We start from the raw sequence: 20,792 nt of genomic DNA on the forward strand, positions 1-20,792 counted from the left end.
AGTAATTCACATTTCCTCGTAACATACTTTTATTACTACTTTGTAATACTATAGCAGTATGAACGTCCTGTAGGGAGCCTGAACTGTGAGTATTTTGATAACCTTTCTTTATGGTCATGCTTGGTTTAATTTGGACATGATTCAGGAAAAAGAAAAGAGAGAGAGAAAAAAAGGGCCAGATCATGACAGGCTAGTTCTGAATGGTCAAACCCAGCAGGCCCCTTGGTGGAACAGTGGGCCAAGCTGAATCATTTGCAATGAATGACGAACCAGGTCAAAGCCCAGAGCAACTGCTGCTATAGGCATACTCTATCATCCACAGAATATTTATTGTTATTAAGCCTCATATTAGTGTTCCTTCATGTGTAGTTTGAGAAGTGTTGATTTAGACAAAATGGATTGAAACAATATCTTTAGTCTCCACTTTTAAGATTCAGCTGAGTGTCAGTTGCTCCAGGGAGCCTTATCTGACCCAGAGCAGTTTATCTCTATTATACCACTATTGTGCAATGCAGTGCTGTGGTTAGATGTCTGTTCCCCCACTGCATTTCTTTCTCCTGTTCTCCTTGAATACACTAATCACAAGTTTGGCTTTGAAGAGATCATGAATGGATGGATGGATGAATGAATGAATGAGTGAATGTGGTGTCAGATGTGTAATATTGGAAGAGCAATGACCACAATGGTAGCTGTAGAACTCCAGAACTTCTCCTGAGTAGTAGTGATAGTATTATCCTTTTTGCAAGGTTGTTGAGGAGTAAAACAATGAGATAATCTGTATTATTTTATTTAGCAAATGTATAATTGAGTGTCTACTTGGAGGCAAATACTGTACAAATATTCCAAAGTGCTTTAAAAATGATATCGTTTCTCTTTATTTTATAATAGAATTTGGTTGGCCAATTTCTCTAACTGTACATACACCACTAGGCAGGGTGGCTTTCCATTGTTCTCTAACATCCTGTTTTTAGATTTTCCAGCTAGGAATTCACATTTCCTCATAACATACTTATATTACTACTTTGTAATACTATAGCACTATGAACGGTCCTGTAGGGAGCCTGAACTGTGAGTATTTTGATAACCTTTCTTTATGGTCACGCTTGGTTTAATTTGGACATGATTCAGGAAAAAGAAAAGAGAAAAAAAAAAAAACAGAAAAAGCAACACTGCAGATTTTTTTTTAATAATTCAACATAATCCTTTAAGGATGCAATGCTATTTTATTTTAATTTTTTATTTTAGGTTTTATTATGCTTGGTGTGTTTAATTAGAGTGGTTTGGATACAGAAAACAAGTTTGATAGAAATTTGAATTTAACTTTGTTTGGCAATTGGATACCAAAGACAAATGTAAGAAATATTTTCAAAATTTGAGAACATTTTGGTTCTTAAAAAGTATGTATTATGTAAGTTAATGTTTACATGGCTTTGAAATGGTACAGGCACTAATGTATGACTGAAAGGAAAACTTAGAGAAAAAGGCATCTTCACTTAGGAACAGCTGAATTTGGGAACTAACAAGAGCAAAGCAAATAATTCAGTTAGTTGTTGCATGGAATAAATTTACTATGGTAAAAACACCATTTACTTTGAGAACATTCCTATATTTTTCAAAATAACTCATAACATCATTTTGTATAATGGATGAGTTTCTTTTAGTGGTCATGGTTTCATAATTTGTAAAACCTAAAAAATGTCTAACCTTCTAGTTAGTTTTTATTTTTGTACTTCTTTTAGAAGTACAAAATTCTATGCTATGACATATTAATTTGCTATGGATTGAGTGTTTTAAATTCCAACAGATATGGCTTCCAAAGGCACTCAAATAAGCAGGCAGAAAGGACAGAGTCATTGAATCCCAACAGTTATTTAAGTCAAATGGAGCGTATGTGATCACAGCTTGGATTGTGGTTCTGAACCAAGGCAAAGGTTGAGTTTCAAAACTACGAAGTTAGAGTCTCAGACTCATTTTCATAGAAACCCTGATGTAAATGACACGTAAATTCCCAATTTAATGGGTATGGTTGCTGGAAGGGTAACCCCAAATCTGAAGTTGGGGACTTGTCTCATTGGTGATGACTGTACTTGAAGGGTTGTTTGTAGTATTGAGTGAGTGGTCTCCGTGGTCCTCATGTCCTGAGGCTGAAGCCCTGTGAAGGGAGCTGCACAGCCTCGTGTGGAGGACCATGAAGGTTCGATTCTGGAAAAGGTGTCAAAGGCAGCAGCCGCTTCAGGCAGCAGACGGCTGCAGAGGGACAGTTTTGGGTTCTGTTGCTAGGGTGTTGTGGTAGTTGTAGTCCAGAGACTTGGAGCAACACTGGGGAAGACTCGGATGGTATTAGAAGACATGCTTGTGGGAGATGCTGCCATGTCAGAGACAGGGCAGGTGTGACTGGGCTGCATATCCTTCATAAGTCCTGTCTCTAAGTCATGTTATTCTGGTTACTCGGCTGAGTAACAAATGACCCCAAATCTAGAGGTGGAAAACAAACTTTTATCATGTTCATGGATTCTTTGGACAGGGGACTGCGAGGGCAGTTTTTTTCTATGAGGCCAGGAGCCATATCCAGAAGACTCAAAGGCTGGGGCTGGAATCATCTGAATGCTTGCTCACTCACATGTCTGGGGGGGTGCTTCTGGCTGTTGCTCAGGGTATTTCTAGGACTATTGCTGTGGACTAAATGTTCGTGTCTCCCACAGATGTGTATGTTCAAATCTAATCCAGAGTGGGATGACATTTGGAGGTGGAGCCCCTGGCATGTCATTAGGTCAGGAGCAAGGAAAACTCATTAATAGAGTTAGTGCCCTTAGAAGAAGAGGCCAGAGAGCCAGCTTATTCTCCTTCCACCATCTGAGGACATAGCCAAACGTGGCTGTCTGTAAACCAATAAGAGATCCCTCACTAGAACCTGACCCTGCTAGCACCATGATCTTGGAATTTCAGCCTCCAGAACTGTAGGAATAAATGTTTGTTGTTTGAAACACCCAGTTTATGGTATTTAGAGCCGTCCAAGTTGACTAAGCAGCTGTCAAGTGGAATGGCTATACATAACTCCTCTATTTGGGATGGGCTTCCTCTCAACATGGTGGCTGGTTTTCAAAGATGAGCATCTTAAACAGGGATGGCTTCATGGGTTTGTGTCCTGTGTAGTTACACAAGGCTAACACACAGAAGAGGGCTCTGTGCTTGCCACTCTTTTGGAAGTCTTAATTTTGAATAAGAGGCTGCTCATTTTCATTTTCTCCTGGGTTCCACAAATTTCATCACTGGTCCAGATTAAGACAGACAGAGAGAGAGAGAGAGAGAGAGGAGAAAAATAGAAGGGGGCGGGGAGAGGAACTAGTCAAAAGCTATATTGCCTTCTTTTACTTCATCTAGGAAGTCAGGCAGCATCATGTCTACTGCATTGTATTTGTTAGAAGCAAGTCATTGAGGTGTCCCATATTCAAAGGGGAGATAATAGATTCCACTGCTTGATGGAAGGATGTCAAGGTTCTGGGAGAGTATGTGGGAACATAAATATTGCTATGGCCATTTTTGGAAAATACAATCTGCCACAAATGCTCTGCATATATTTCTGCAGGTGCCACCTACTGGGGTAGTTTTTATTTTGTTTCTTGTGTAATAGAGTGTTAAAATTAAAGTTAGAGACGGAGACACCAAGATAGAATTGATGTGATATTCCAAAGCCAGATCATAGTATGTGAAATTTACATTCCATGACTTGAATCCCCTCAACCACTTTCAGAATGGAAAGAGTTGACGTGGAGGAGAATTTTGAAATGACTTATTTGGAAAGATCAGTTGCTCCATTCAGGTTTACCCCATGTTTAGTAACGGAGACTTCCAGGAGTTCATTTGGAAAGTTCTGAATCACCTTCCTTAAAGCTAGAAGCAACTTAAGCTGTAAAAAGTCAAAAAGGGTAAAGGCAAGAGGATAAGGCATTATCTTTATTTTTTATTAAAAATCTTGTATGTTATTAAAAGTTTGTATTTATTTTTTCATTTAAATTCACAGCTTTATTTTATTAAAATTAGCATTTTTTTCTTTCTTTCTTTATTTTTTGAGACAGAGTTTTTGCTCTGTTGTCCAGCTTCGAGTGCAGTGGCACGATCTTGGCTCACTGCAACTTCCTTCTCTGGGAAGTGATTGATTCTCCTGCCTCAGCCTCCTGAATAGCTGGAATTACAAGTGAGCACCACTACGCCCAGCTAATTTTTTTTTTTTTGTATTTTTAGTAAAGACGAGGTTGTCACCATGTTGGCCAGGCTGGTCTCGAACTCCTGACCTCAAGTGATCTGCCCACTTTGGCTTCCCAAATCGCTGGGATTACAGGTATGAGCCACTGTGCCCAGCTTAAAATCAGTGTTTTTAAAAGGTGATTTAATCAGTAAGGTATTTATTATCACCATATAAAACAGACCCAGATAGGGGCCTCCATGGTTAGGGAAGTTTGTAATTTGTAGGCTCAGCTGATACAACATAAAGATGATAGCAGATTTGACCACATCTACAAAAAATACTCATCTTTCCAAGAAGTCCAGACTAGGCACCCCTTGAGGTCCCTAGGCCATTGCCAAGCCTTCTCAGAGGTGATGGGAAGGAATCTGTTCTAATGGGCCCAGGACAATCCTGAATCCTCTCCAGAAAAGTGGAAGGGCGGCCAGGGAGCTGCTTTGCCTATGCACATGGAGATGACCTTCACAAACATTGAATCCAGGCAGAATGGAGAGCTTATACCTTCAGATTCCAAAGGGTAAAGGAATATTTTCTGTGGACTAGCTCTGTGTGGGGTGATTGGGCAAGTGAGACAGTGTGGGTTTTTTATGAATTTGTCCAAGGGCCCTAGATGGTTGAAGGGCCAGAAGCCAGAAGTTGAAGTTAATATCAGATAATTGAGGGCTGCAGAAGGACTCATGAGTAACCCCTGACTAACCATTCTGGTTTGCCCAGATCTCAGAAGTTTCACAAGATGTGGGACCTTTAGGCTAGAATGGGAATATTCCTGGACAAGCTGGGATGGATGGTCACCCTACCTACCTTGGACCACCCATAATAAGATGCATTAACCCAGGACAGGACTGCAGGGCAGGGGCCCACCAGGGACCCTACAGGATGCCCGTGAAAGTGCCCATGAAAGAAAGACTCATCTGCAAACGTTTGCCAGGCCTGGAAAGCCCAAAGCCAGCACAAGAAGGACATTTCCTGGCCCTTTACCATGTCTCTCTTCTGGCTCTGGCATTAACCCAGAAACTGGCTAGCAAGCTGCGGGAGGGCATCAGAATGGAGGAGGGAAAGCACTAGGTGGAGAATAAAGCATAAGCCATCCACAGTGGAGCAGCTGAGGTACAGGGACAGGAAAAGGTTTAGTGCTAAATCAGTTTCAGTTTCTGGTTATGTAAGATGTTCTGATTACTGAATTCCACTCACTTGTTACTAAAGGGATTGTAGGATGTTCTTGTCCTCATATACACATCTAAGAGTATCTAGAAAAGTCCTGGGATGCACCTGAATGTTCAAGTAGGGGCAAGGGAAGCTTAACTCTACTGAACACATGAAGGGGAGTGCTGTGATTTCATGATGGGCTGTCCTCGTTCAACATACTTCTTATACTTGAAATTTCAAAAATCCTGCTCCAATGTGAAGTGACAAATGACAGGTCAAGGAAATAACTTGTTTGTTCCTCTACTTTGTAAAGATTATGCACTTTCCATGGACTGTTTAAAATTCCTCAAATAATGAATTTAAGTTAAAGAGGGAAAAAAATCCATCTTTCCCATCTCTCGCTCAGTCTCCAACAGCTATCAAACATCAAATATTTTCTTCTTCCCTAGGCTGGAGGCCTAACAACTCCAGGAACTAAATATCAGATTTTCCACAGAGAATTGTGGGATCATTTATTCTTTGGGATGATTGTCAGATATTACTTGTTTTTCTCTACCTCCACCGTACCCCCTCAATCAGGTGAACCCACCTGCTGCAGCTACCTGTTTCAGCTCAGCTCAGCTCATCTGCTTCTACTGTGGTCCTGACCCTCATAAAGTGCCCCTTTCACAGATGCTGGCTTGTCAGTGTTGCTACTTATTTTCACCCAGCCCTGTGCCATCCATATCTGGCATACAGTCTCAAGATCTGATGCTGATTCTCTGATCTCTCTCGACCAAGCCATCAGGTGCTTCTGACTCAGTTGCCCAGGATTTCTGTGTTAGAAAGGAACTGCCTGGGAACTGCTTCTTGATTTTTCTGGATCAGGCTTCTAGTCCCAACTCTGTTAAAATTCCAGTATAATCTTAGACAGTTGTTTTAACCTCTGCAAGCCTCAGTTTCTTCATCTATACAATTAAGATAAAAATAGTTGTATTGCTTAGGGATACTGTGAAGAAATCAATTAATAGATGTGAAAACACTTTGTAAAAGTTAGACAGTAAATATATGCATGGTTGTACATATGTATGCATTAGTACAATCTGGTTACCACACTGGAGTTGGGATTTTTGATATTATTACCCTTATCTTTACCCTTCCCTGTCATTACTGTATCTCTTGGCTTTTTGCTTAGATCCTTGATCTTCAGGACCTGATGTGCTGAATGTCAATATTCATCCGTTCACTGAGATGATCTTACCAGGCTCAATGTCTTCTTATCGCTTCATGCAAAGGTCATTTTCTCACTCTCTTTCAGTCCCAGGTGAGCCACCTGAGCCTTCTCTCTTCAACTACTTTTCTTTCTGACCTAATGTCCTAATGAATATGGAGATCTGTGCAATTCCAGTTCAACCAACACTCTGCTCTTTTCTTCCTTCGTAGCTGTCACACAGAGAAAACCCAAGACAGCAACATGTTCTGGAAGCCAGGTGAGGAGAGATTTTTAAGAGGGAGAGAGTGAAAAATTCTGTCGAATGTCAAATTCATTTCAAGGAAGGTGAAGCCTGAGAATTGAGCATTGAATTTAGCAATGTGGAAGTTACTGGTGAGCTTGATAGGAGCAAATTGGGGGAAAAAATGAAATAAATTTCAATTAGAGTAGATTCAACAGAGAGCAGGAAGAACTAAATTAGAGGCAATGATAAACAGCTCTTTCAAAGAACTGTGTTTTGTTTTGTTACTTTTTTTCTTAAGATAAGGAAAAGAATGGGCAATAGCTGGAAAGACAATAGGATGATGAAAGGTTTTACCAGACAATACAGACAAAAAAGAGGGATACATTGATAAGACAGGAGAGAAGAAAATTGCTGGAACAATGACTTGAGTAGGTTAGAGCAGATGGGATCCAGGGCCATACTGGAGGGGCTGGCCTTCTGAAATGCAGACCGCTCAACTATATCACAGGAAGAGAGCTGGAACATGTGTACACACATGCATCAGGGGAGGACATGGAGGGTGTCTTCTAATGGCTTCAGTTTTCTTAGTTACACAGGAAGCAAAGCCATCAGCTGGGAATGAGGATGGAGGAGGAGGTGTTGGAATCTGAGAAGAGGGAAGGTAAGAAATAACCACATAGGAGAGTAGAACAGTAAATTATCTAGGGATATACAGTACAATTGCTAGGCAGTGTTAATCACTCTTGTAATGTTAATGATCATTAATCTATATTGATGTCATTAGTGGATTTTACTCTAGATATGTTCATTTGTGTGAGTGTAGTCACAGTGTAGGCAGAATGTCAAATTTAACTAGGGTTTGGCTTTATCCAACAGAGTTTGATGAACAAGAGTAAGGTAGAGAAATTGGGGGCAAATTTAAGGGAGTGATTATAACGACAGACCATGAAATGTAAGCAAGATAATGAGGAAGTGAGGGAGGCTGCAAGGAAAACCAACAGGATCAATAGACAGAAGATGGCAGGATGGATTTAGCCAAGTGACTAATCAGGGAAGAGAGCTCCAGGCAGATTGTAGATGTTTGTGAGGCTGGCCGACTATTGGAATTGGGGTTCAGGAAATGTGTTGGAAAAATAGCAGTTATTGACCAGAATAGTAAGCTGCTCATAATTGATATTATGGAGGGTTTGCAGTTATGGCAAAAGCACAAGAGTTTATCCATGGGAATCAGTGGCCAAGGTAAAGAGGAGAACAAGACCTCTAGAAGTGGGGAGGCCAAGGAACTGAGAGAACAGACATTGGAAATGATCATCTATAGGGATATTGAACTCACTAATAAGTAGAAGAGAATTAGAGGTAGACAGAATGAATCATAAGTTAATTATCTCCAAAGGCTAACAAGGAGTAACCAGGAAGTGCTGGTGATAATGGCGGCATGAGGTTAGGGATGACCTCAACAAACCCAGTCACTTCCAGAATGCATACAGATCTGGCTTAAAAAGTTCTGGTCAGGTCAGGCGCCGTGGCTCACGCCTGTAATCCCAGCACTTAGGGAGGCTGAGGCCAGCGGATCACGAGGTCAGGAGATCGAGACCATCCTGGCTAACGCGGTGAAATCTCATCCTTACTAAAAATACAAAAAATTAGCCAGGCATGGTGGCGGGCACCTGTAGTCCCAGCTACTCGGGAGGCTGAGGCAGGACAATGGCATGAACCCGGGAGGCGGATCTTGCAGTGAGCTGAGATTGCGCACTGCACTCCAGCCTGGGTGACAGGGCGAAACTCCGTCTAAAAAAAAAAATGTTCTGGTCATTCCACACAAGCAAGTGGGTAATGAGGGGCCATTGTTTCATGCTAGTGTCCCTATTCTCACTATTATTCTTTTTTCAGTTTTAATTGAGCTCGTGAATCTCGTGAATAATAGAGAAGAAAGAAAAAAGGAAAGAATGTGGAGTGATGATAATTCAGTTAGTTTAATCCAGCTCAGTAATTAATTTCAAAGTGTGATTTGGGAACTCCTGGGGTTCCCTAAGACCTTTTTTCGGATCATAACTATTCTCCTAATGAAACTCAGATGTCATTTGCTGTTTTTGCTTTTTTTGTCTTGGGAGTGTACAGTGAAGTTTTCCAGAGGCTAGATAACATATGATAGCAAAATATGATAAAAACTGAGTACAGAAGCAAACATGAGAATCTACCTGTCTTCTATTAAGTCAGCAATTAGAGATTTCAAAAAATGTAAAACAATGCCATTTTTCTTGATATTTTTTCTGTTTTGGAAAACACAATCTTTTTCATAAAAATTATTATTTATGTTAACTTGTAATGGAACTATTCTTTTAACTTAAATGAATAAAATGAATATTTAGGACTTTCTGTTTAATTTTGGATATGTTAAATGTTAATAGATATAACCTGAATAGACAAAAGTCCTTTGGGGATAGCCGATTTTTAAAAGGGGCCTGAGACCAGAGAGTTTAAGAAACTCTGATTTTTGTCACTTACTAGAAGGCAAAGACTGGGAAGGCTGAGAGGTTGGACGTATCTAGAGAAATGGAGGTGAAGAGTCCTGCATGAGCACTTCTAACCACTGTGACCTGCAACATGTTATAACATCACCTCCCTGAGGCTCTAGCAGGGGACATGCACAAGTCATAAAGTGTCTCTCCTAGCTATGGAAGTTCTCCTTACTTTTAATATCATTAGACATATTTAATGAATTAGTAATTGTTATGAAAAATTGAGCAATAAATCAATCTATATAAGACAATGGTATATCTTTGAAATTTCAATAAAGCTCAATTGTTTTAAAGGTTTAGAAGTTTGCTTTTCTTTTTTGATTATGAAAGCAATACAAGTCACTGTCTAAAATGTAGAAAATTCTGAAAAGCATTAAGAGAATAGGAGTTAGTTATAATTTTACCTCCCAGAGAGAATGAGTTAGCTTACTACCTGTTTTCTTCTGTCTCTCTTTTTTAAACAAATATGTTATCATGCTGTATATATAATTTGAAATCCTTATGTTTAATGGAGCAAAATATCCCATTTGAATTATATAATAACAAATTTAGTCAATCTACCTATAGTTAGTTAGATGTGAAAAGGTTCCCCTCCATTTTTTTCATCTGTTATAATGTATGCTTGAATATGCTTCTCTCTATATATGACTTTATTCTGCACATGTACACACACACACACACACACACACACGCCAAAAACTATGTATATGCAGTTGTCTACATCACTGGTTCAAAGCATTCATTTTGCTGAAGGAAATAAATACTGCAAAGTTGGAACTTCCTTCCAAACTGACTTATATTTATTGTTATTGCTATTGTTAAATTTACTAGCAATTCCAGTACAAGTGCCATTGTAGATTTTTTTTAAAAAAACGGATTAAATAAACCTAAATTTCATTTGGATAAATTAATGGATTAAAAAATATTTTGAAAACGAAGACATAATTGAAAATGAATAGTGGTGACAGCAGGTTTTAGAAGGTATTGTAAAACAAAAATAATTAAAACAGCATGGTTTTATAGTAAGGATTGACAGATAAAGGAAGGAAATTCCTAGGAAATATTGTCTAGCATATTTAAAAATTTAGTATATGATTAAAGGCAGTATCACAAATAAGTAGTGACACTAATGAATATTCAATAACTAGTGCGAAAATATCATTAACTCTGTGGAAAGCAATAAACAAAAACAAAAACGCAAATCCCGTTTAAGTGACTGAGATAATTAGAATAAAAGATGTATGGTGCCATCTAGTGGTTAAACATGTAATTGCATATATATTGTTCTATGTGGAGTCTAATGGCAGAAATTTAAACCTGATGGAGACTTGAAGGGAGGTAAATTATTCATTAATAAAAAGGTTTACATCTCACACTTCAGCACTAATTTAAGAAAACATTTTTAAATACTGACTGTTTCTGAGAATATTATAAACGGTAGCCTATATAGTGATCCTGCATGAACATACAAGAAATTGCAGTTCCAGACATTCACATAAACAAGCATGCCAACCTGTCAGACTTTTTTTAGTAACACAATGAAACAAAAGAACAATTTGAGTAAAAGCATGCTGACTGGAAATTCATACATGAGAGCAAAGCCTTCCAGCAGTTATAGTTTTGAATAAAGAACACCAGGGGAGCAACCTATCCTCTGGCCCATGGGGACGAATGGAGGGCCAGAGCTTGCCCTGGGCCAGTGGCCAGTGCGGTTGGGTAGTTCTGGCGTTAGTGGAGACCGCACATCTCCCTTTTGGCCTCAGGCACAAGCTGTACACACGCAACCATCTCTACACTGGTTCTATGCCTCCAGTCTTCCCATCCGTCAATCCATGGAGGCTGCTGCAAGGACACATGGCTCATCTAGAAAGCAGCCCTGCCTTCCATCGCGGGAACGCACTCTCCTTCCCATTCAGTGGCTGCAGCACCAGCTGCCCTGTTGGAATGCACAGAGCTTCCTGGCCCCAGCTCCTTGGTCCAGAGATGAGCTCCTAGACTAAAGCTGGGCCTATAAGTCCTCTTCCTTGGAGTTTTGAATTTGGAAACAAGAGAATTGGGCCAGTCTATCTCTGGATTGTCAAGACTGGGAGCTTAAAACCCAGAAGCTTTGGGTGTCCATTAGTGTAAGCTGGAGAAACAGAAAGAGCAAGTGGAGAGGATGAAGCCCAAAGCAGCAGCAGCGGGCGATGAACGAGGCAGCACCACTGTGCTCCCCCTCCCCAGCTCTGTTGCTTCGCTCCTTTTGGATGCTCAGTTTCTCCTTGGATTCCTTGGATTCCCAGTATTCCTCAGATAAGCCTTTCCATTTTCTGAAGCAAATGTAAACGATTTTTTCTTGCCTCTACATTCAAAAGTGTGCTAATAAATCTTTTGAAAGGACAAATCTGATCTGTATCATTCAACAGCTGCTCATTACCTGCACATCAAGTGCAAGTTCTTTAGCATGGCCTTTGAGGCCTCTCATGACCTCTGAAGCCTCATCTCTGACTTGCCCTTGCTTTCTCCCTTCTCCCAGCCCCACTCTCTCCTGCCTGTCTGTTCTCCATGCTCCAGCCATACCCCGATGCCTCTCACCTCCCATACTGCTGCATTCTGCCAGCTTCTCACCACACTGTTCCCTCTCCATGAAATACTTTTCCACCACTCCTGCTCCCCCAGAAGCACTGATTTGTCCTTCAGATCCCAGCTTAGGCATTATTTCCTCCCAAATCCTCTTAGGTCCCCGAAAACGGGGTTGGTTGCTCATCATATGTTATCCCGTAGCACCTTGTTCGTGACTGTGTTATAGTTTTTATTGCTTGGCATCAAAATGGCCTGTTTATTTGGAGGAGACACTAAGTTCTGTAAGGGAAGGACAGTATTTGCCTCATTATTGAATCCCCCACCCCCGCTGCAATGCTCTGTACTTTACCTAGAATACAGTTTGCGCCCAAATATTTGTTCAATAAACAAACAAATATATACAGAGAACCATGTCTGCTATCTAAGTGAGAACGACTGAGGCCCAAGTGTGCTGTAAACTTTTTTTCAGGGAAGTGTCCAATCAGCCTCATTTCTGCTTAGACTAGGGTCTGTAAATCTCTAATAACATTTTTGAGGGCTGCTCTCTCAGGCTTCACAACCAGACAAATGCTTTTAATGTATGCAACTTTCTCTTATGCAAAATCAGAGTGAAATGCACATGAATCGATATAAGGATTATCTGCATTTTGTGGACATGGGTGGTCCAGACACCCACAAGGAGATAAATAAATGTTTGAGGTGGGTCCTTCAATGATTTTTACAACGGATGCCAATTTGGCAAGCTTGACTGGGCCCTACCAGTGTGAGGAACCATGATTTTGGTATGATGTTGGGGAATTTGTGGCTTCCATCTGCTGGTTATCTCACAAAATGTAGAGCTGAGAAAAATCACATACTGATTAAATCATAGAATCCCACACTTGGAAGGGACTTCATGAGATGATCTGGGCCCGCCTCCTGAAGGTCAATGCATAAATCATCTTGTGCAGATGGCTGTTTATACTATTTTTAAAGCTCTTTAGGGATGGAGATTACACAGCTTCCCTTGGTAGTCTGATCTTCATGGTCAAGAACTTCCTTTTTTAAAAGCCCAGCTCCTCACTGCAGTTTGGCTCATTTCCTCTTTTTTTCAGCTCTCTGTGAACATGGAGAACACATGACCAATCTTTCCTGCTAATTACCTCTGGCCCACACCTGTACCCTTGCAATTAATTATTAGGATTTGTGCTATTTTCCCCCTCCCAAACTACACAGTTGCAATTCCTTAATTTTTTCACAAGACTTATTTTTTCCTCCTCAATTACTTTTGTAATTTATACTTTTTCTCCTTAGAGTCTGTCCCATAGCTCATTATATAAAACTAGTAATAGCAGCTCTCCTCAAGTCCTAATCAGCTATAAATAAACAGCAAAGCTTGCGTCTTATCTTACTCCAGTATCATATTTGCTGTTTAGATCACAGCACTTCCTTTTTGTTTGTGGTGTAGATTAGGTTCCACAATAAACCTCGAGCCTTTTACTGTCAAACTGCTACTTTCTACATGCCATATCTGCGTCATTTGCCTTTGTTTTCTTGATAGACTGAGTAATGCTTCCCCACCCCAAAGATGTCTGTGCCCTGGTCCCCAGGACTATGAATATGTTACCTTGCCTGCCAAAAGGGACTTCGCAGATGTGAGTAAGGACCTTGAGATGGGGAGAGTATCCGGAATTATTCAGGTGGGCCCAGTGTAATCACAGGGGTCCTTATCAAGTGGAGGCCAGGAGGATCTGAGTAGGAGAGAAAAGATGGCGGCAGAGATGAGCGTGATGGGCTTTGAGGATGGGGGAAGGTGACACAAGCCAAGCAATGCAGCTGCAGGAGCTGGAAAAGGCAAGGAAATGGACTTTCCCCTGGAACTTCCATGGAGAAGCATGGCCCTGACTTGCCCACACCTTGATGGCGGCCCATTGAAACCTGTTTGGGTTTCTGATTTGCGAAGCTGTAAAGCAATACATTTGTGTTGTCTTAAGCAGCTAAGTTTGTGGTGATTTGTTAAAACAGCAATAAGAAACATACAATTAACTAATGTAATGATCTGTGCTTGTCTTGAACTTCATGGTCTTATTCAACAGAGCATTTTTTGATTTATAGAGGTTTTCTTGATACTGTGTTCTCATCACCCAAAACCACATCAAAATGAGTGGGTATTTACTAGACTATTGATAACCTGAACTTCTTATCAACTGTTTTAAAGTAATTTATGTACTAGAGGATTCCATTTATTGAACAGGTTCTATGTACCACGTATTTGAGCTTGGAATGTGCTATCTCACTTAAGCGTGACAACAAAACCACGAGGCAGAGATTATTAGCCGAGCCCCGTTCTCCTGGGGCGTGGAGCGGTGCAGCAGAGCAGCTAGTTGCTGAGGGAGCTGATGGTCAAGCTCCAGCCTGCTTGATTTTAAAGTCTATCTTCTCTCTACCATGATGACCTGCCACTGTGCTGTGCTCACTTTCTCTAGTGGAGTGCAAAATTGTGAAGAATCTGAAGCGCTGAACTTTCAAGGAAGATGTGTTACTATATGTAATTTTCTTGGGGAAAAAAAAACTGGTTTCCTAGAAACGCTATGTAATTATTCCAGATGTCAGATTGAAATGATTTCAAACACCGACCGAAACCAAAATTATAATTGTTGAAAAGTGAGAGGGATCACTCAAAAACGTTAGTGGGGAAAGCAAAAGCTCTCTCTGTCTTGGCAGGAATCTATACTTTCCCTGGGGAAATATCATTTCTAAGGAGCAAAACTTCTGAATTAGTTTTCAGCAAAGTATGCTTTAAATTCTTCTGTCCTATGAAAGTTTCTGACATCGTGTTATTCTTCAGTTGAATTTTGTTGCCTACATAATTTGACATGTGAGACAAGGAGGGATGCTATTTTGCTTCCATGATCCTCTTCCTTTTCTCGGTTCTCTCTGTTTGGGAGCGAGGAGAGTGCAACTTTATTTTTAATACTAACCTTTTCCAACGATGCTTTCCATGTGGTCTGCTGAGGCTGGGAGCATATATACATTTGTTTTCAAGTCATCTCATTTTAAACTGACCAGCAAATATTTAATCAGCCAACAACCTCCCCTTGGTTCTGCTCATTAGCCCTCTCCCTCTCCCTTTTTACTGACCAATTAGTACATTTTCTTAATATCATAGTAAACACTATGCAGATACAGCTTCAATTTCGGCCTCTCTTCCAACCACACTGCTGCACCTATGTCCCTGATACATAAATCTGACAGCTTCCCTCCCTCTTGTACCTCCTGGCAAACCTTAAAAGACCACAATGATCTATACTGTTATCTGCATCCCTTACTTCCTTGTCTCTTCTTACTGCACTGTAATTCACTCTGCCCCATCATTCCTTTGTGAGACCATGAAACTTGTCTCACAAAAACTTGGGTTCTTGTGGGTGGCAGTGGGAGTAGATGTCAACTTGGTATCTTTTATGTGTCCCAAGCTAAACCTCTTGTTTCCCCTTCAGCCTCTAAAACTCACTCTTTGACCTGTTTTTACCTTTCAGTGAATGACGCAATTTTGAAGTCAAGCCAGAAATCTAGGATGTAACCCTATACTGCTTTCTTTTATCCATGTCATCTTCATTACCTTAAAAGAAGTGATTCTAGGTCAGGCACAGGGGCTTATACCTGTAATCCCAGCTACATCTTGGGAGGCTGAGATGGGAGGATCGCTTGAGCCCAGGAGTTCAAGAACAGCCTGGGCAACATAGTGAGACCTCGTCTCTACATTAAATAGAAAAATTAGCTGGGCATGGTGGCATGCACCCATATTCCCAGCTACTTGGGAGACTGAGGTTGGGGATGGCTTGAGCCTGGGAGGTGGAGGTTGCAGTGAGCCAAGATTGTGCCATTGCACTCCAGCCTGGGCAACAGCAGAGTGAGACCCTGTCTCAAAAAAAAAAAAAAAAAAAAAAGTAATTTCACTTACCTCCTTCTGCTCACTCTTGGTTTTTTAATTCAACCCTTCATCTTTTAAAAAAAATTAGTTTTGTGGGTACATTATAGGTGTGTATATTTATGGGGTACATGAGATATTTTGAAACACATTAGGCTAAATGAGATATCTGTCACCTCATTTATCCTTTGAACTGCAAGCAATTCAATTATACTCTTTTAGCTATTTTTAAATGTGCAGTTAAATTATTTTTGACTATAGTAACTCTGTTTCACTCTCAATTACTAGGCCTTATTCATTCTTTCTATTTTTTTTGGTACCCATTAACCCACTTCCCCTCTCTTTCCTCCACTGCCCTTCCCAGCCTCTGATAACCTTCCTTTTACTCTCTATCTCCATAAGTTCAATTGTTTCAATTTTTAGCACACAAAAATAAGTGAGAACATGTGAAGTTTGTCTTTCTGTGCCTGGTTTATTTCTCTTAACATAATGACCTCCAGTTCTATCCATATTGTTGCAAATGACAGGATCTCATTCGTTTTTACAGGTGAATAGTACTCTGTGTATATGTACCACATTTCCTTTATCCATTCATCTGTTGATGGACGCTTAGGTTGCTTCCAAATCTTGGCTATTATGAACAATGCTGCATTAAACATGGGAGTGCAGAATCTCTTTGATATACTCATTTCCTTTCTTTTGAGTATGTACCCATCAGTGGGATTGCTGGATCATATGGTAGCTCTATTTTTAGTTTTATGAGGAACCTCCAAACTGTTCTCCATAGTGCTTGTACTAATTTACATTTCCACCACCAGTGTACAAGGGTCTCTTTTCTCTATATCCTCTCTAGCATTTGTTATTGCCTGTCTTTTGGTTAAAAGCCATTTTACCTGGGGTGAAATGATATCTCTTTGTAGTTTTGATCTGCATTTCTCTGATGATCAGTGATGTTGGGCACCTTTTCATACACCTGTTTGCCATTTTCGTGTCTTCTTTTGAGAAATGTCTATTCAGATCTTTTGCCTGTTTAAAAATCAGATTACTAGACTTTTTAACTAGATAATTGTTTGGGATCCTCATATATTTTGGTTATTAATCCCTTGTCAGATGGGATTAATATTTACAAATATCTTCTCCTATTCTGTGGGTTATCGCTAAACCTTGTTGATTGTTTCCTTTGCTGTGAAGAAGCTTTTTAACTCGATGTGATCTCATTTGTCCATTTTTGCTTTGGTTGCCTGTGCTTGTGGAGTATTACTCAGAAAATCATTGCCCAGACCAATGTTTTGAAGAGTTTCCCCAATGTTTTCTTTTAGTATTTTCATAGTTTCTGGTCTTAGATTTAAGTTCTTAATCCATTTTGATTTCGTTTTTGTACTTGGTGGGATATAGGCATCTAGTTTCATTCTTTTGCATACAGATGTACAGTTTTCCCAGCACCATTTATTGAAAAGACTGTCTTTTCCCAAATGTATGTTCTTGGCACCCTTGCTAAAAATGAGTTCACTGTAGATGTTTGGATTTGTTTCTGGGTTCTCTATTCTGTTCCACTGGTTTATGTGTCTATTTTTAAGCCAATACCATGCTGTTTTGGTTACTACAGTTCTGTAGTATAATTTGAAGTCAGATAACATGATTTTTCCAGTTTTGCTCTTTTTGCTTATTATAGCTTTGGCTATTCTGGGTCTTTTGCAGTTCCATATAAATTTTAGATTTTTTTCTATTTCTGTGAAGGATGTCTTTGGTATTTTGAGAGATTACATTGAATTTGTAGATTGGTTTGGGTAGTATGGAAATTTTAACAATATTTATTCTTCCAATCCATAAACATGGAATATCTTTCCACTTTTTGGTGTCCTCTTCAATAGTCTTTATCATTTTTCAGCTAAATTACTGAAACACTCCCCAAACTGCTACTTTCCTTTAATTTTTAAGTTTTGTTGTTGTTGTTGTTGTTATTGTTGTTGCTGTTGTTGTTTTTATGAAACCAATGGGAACTTCTTAGGTGGAGGTGACTAGATATATATGTTCAAAGCAAAAGGCACCTATGCTATTAAGATGGCCAAAGGAAGAATTTTATTACTACACTTATTATTATTATTTTGAGATGGAGTTTCACTCTTGTTGCCCAGGCTGGAGTGCAATGGTGTGATCTTGGCTCACTGCAACCTCTGCCCCCAGGTTCAAGCAATTCTCCTGCTTCAGCCTTCTGAGTAGCTGGGATTACAGGCGCCCGCCACAATGCCCAGCTAATGTTTTGTATTTTTAGTAGAGACAGGGTTTCATCATGTTGGCCAGGCTGGTCTCGAACTTTCAACCTCAGGTGATCCACCCGCCTCGGCCTCCCAAAGTGCTAGGATTACAGGTGTGAGCCACTGCATCCAGCCAAGAATTTTATTTTTAATGGTCAGAGAAATTGAAATGAGACTGAAGACATGGAAATGTAGGGGACAGCTTTGAAACATATGTGGACTAGTGGGCTCCTAAACACTCACCTCTCAGAATATTATGCTATAATTGAACACTGGTAGATAAAATGTAGTCTATGTGAGCATATATTATTCCATGAATGCTTGTGGTGGTGAGAAGAGCTGAGTTTTTAGAATTGTAACTGGAATCACCAGCTATGGCTTCAAAATAATGAGTTATTATTACTCAATATTATCATTATTTTGTCTTCATGGGTATTTTATTACTAACTTGGAACATGATAGCTTTTTTACTTTTTCTCTTTATTTTTATTTCATTTGTAATTTATTATGATACACTTATGACACTCAAAAATATATAAAGAATGATTAAGCCAGGCACAGTGCTCATGCCTGTAATCCCAGTACTTTGGGAGGCCAAAGCAGGCAGGTCACTTGAGGTCAGGAGTTCAAGACCAGCCTGGACAACATGGTGAAATCTCATCTCTGCGAAAAAATAGAAAAATTAGCTGGGCATGGTGGTGCATGCCTGTAGTCCCAGTTACCTGGGAGGCTGAGGTGGGAAAATCGCTCGAACCTCGGAGGTGGAGGTTGCAGTGAGCTGAGACCATGCCACTGTATTCCAGCCTGGGCATCAGAGTAACAGAGTGAGACCCTCTCTCAAAAAATTAAATAAATAAAGATAAAGAATGATTAAGTGAACACCCATTTACTCACCACCAACCTTAAAATATAAAATTCCAAATACAGTAATGATTGGAGCACCTGTGCCCAGTGCCCCCTTTTCCCCTGCACTCCCCCAATTCTGAAATTTGACTTCTTTCTCCTTCTCATGTATATTTACTTTTAATGCCCCTATTTACAAGGGCTCTCACTTACCTAATGTAGGATCTCAGCTACTGTACCCAACCGTTGAAAGCAGAAACTTAGGCCTAATTCTTGTTTAATCACTTTTTTTTTTTTTAATCCTTGGGTGTGTTGGCACTGAGCTTGCCTACTGAGGAGCGGCAGTTGTGCACATCTCTTCCCAAATCCACGTTCAGTTTGAGATCACCATGGTGGGAGTAGTTACATCATGGAAATTGACAAATACTACAAATCAGGGATCTTCCTTGACCCTCCCAGGAGAAAGGTCTTACCTGCACAGTACTGCCCACTGCTTGTCTTCCACATCCAATTAGTTCTGTTGGTTATCTCCCTGATTGTATTTCAATTCTGCCCATTGATCTCAAATCTATTGCTACATCCTTGGCCAAACCATTACTAGCTTTTCCTTTTTTGTTTTTCTTAAATTAAGAAGTTTCAAATACAGACAAAAATAGAGAGGATAGCATAATAAACTCCTGTACATCCATTACCCAACTTCAATAATTACCAACATTTTGCCTGTATTGTTTTATTTATTCTCCACTCCCTGCTTTTTTTTTTTGTTACTAGAGGGAAAGGAGCTGGAGTAATTGAAAAAAATTTCTATATTATTTCGCTCAAATTCTTAATATTCATCTCTAAATTAAGTCTATATCAGGAGATTATTACTCATTAAGAAATTAATGATTATTCCATAATATTATTTAACACCCAAATTATTTTCAAATTTCCCAAATTTTAACACAGTGCCTTTCTACAGCCTTTGTTTGCTATATTTTTACCGTCTCTTGTTTCTGTAACAGATTCTTTCCTTTTTTCTTTTTTTTACAATTATTTGATAAACTCAATAATGTGTCCTGTAGAGTATTACACATTTTGCATTTAGTTCACAGCTTCCTCGATATTCTTTATTAACTGATATTTAGATTAAGAGTTTCCATTAGATTCAAGTTCAAGTCTTTAGGCAGCACTAGCTCAGGGTGGTGTGTTCTATCACATTACATCGTAATTAGTAGGTTCACATATGGCTAGCTTGATCCATGCACTACCCAGTTCCACATCAGTTTTTCACCTAATAGTTTTAGTATCTTCTCATGATCTGGAATCAGTTTTTTTTTTTTTTTTTTTTGAGATTGCAAAATGGTATTTATGGTATTTTTCTAATTCTATAATTTTATTTTCTATTTTTTAGCTGCATTTCTATACAAAAATCTTTCTCTCGCCAACTTTTTAGTTACTCTGAATAATAACTGGTGCAGAAAAAGTATAACAAATTCCTCTCTCTTTTCCTATATCTATAATTTTTTAGAGTAATGAGTTGGTATCTCAGCAATCATCAATGGTAATAAATCGTTTTTAAAAGAGCTTTTATAGGCCAGTTATGGTGGCTCACACCTGTAATCCCAGCATGTTGGGAGGCCTAGGCGGGTGGATCACCTGAGCTCAGGAGTTCCAAAGCCTGACCAATGTGGCGAAACCCCATCTCCATTAAAAATACAAAAATTAGCTGGGGGTGGTCGTGGGTGCCTGTAAACCCAGCTACTCAGGAGGCTGAGGCAGGAGAATCACTTGAACTCAGGAGGCGATGGTTGCAGTGAGCCAAGATCGCACCATTGCACTCGAGCCTGGGTGACAAGAGTGAAACTTCGTCTCAATAAATAAATAAATAAATACAAATAT

The 20,792-nt window shown here is 39.7% G+C and overlaps 1 long non-coding RNA gene across 1 annotated transcript in view; it reads left to right on the plus strand.

The window, feature by feature from the left end:
* The first annotated feature begins 979 nt into the window (after nt 1-979).
* LOC112635794 overlaps nt 980-20,792 on the plus strand; it is a 59,114-nt gene continuing 39,301 nt past the window's right edge. Inside the window, exon 1 of the long non-coding RNA XR_003122088.1 lies at nt 980-1,068. This is a non-coding gene — a long non-coding RNA (uncharacterized LOC112635794). The remainder of the gene's footprint in view (nt 1,069-20,792) is intronic.

The sequence above is a fragment of the Theropithecus gelada genome, chromosome 12, assembly GCF_003255815.1.
Source record: "Theropithecus gelada isolate Dixy chromosome 12, Tgel_1.0, whole genome shotgun sequence".
Classification (NCBI taxonomy): Eukaryota; Metazoa; Chordata; class Mammalia; order Primates; family Cercopithecidae; genus Theropithecus; species Theropithecus gelada.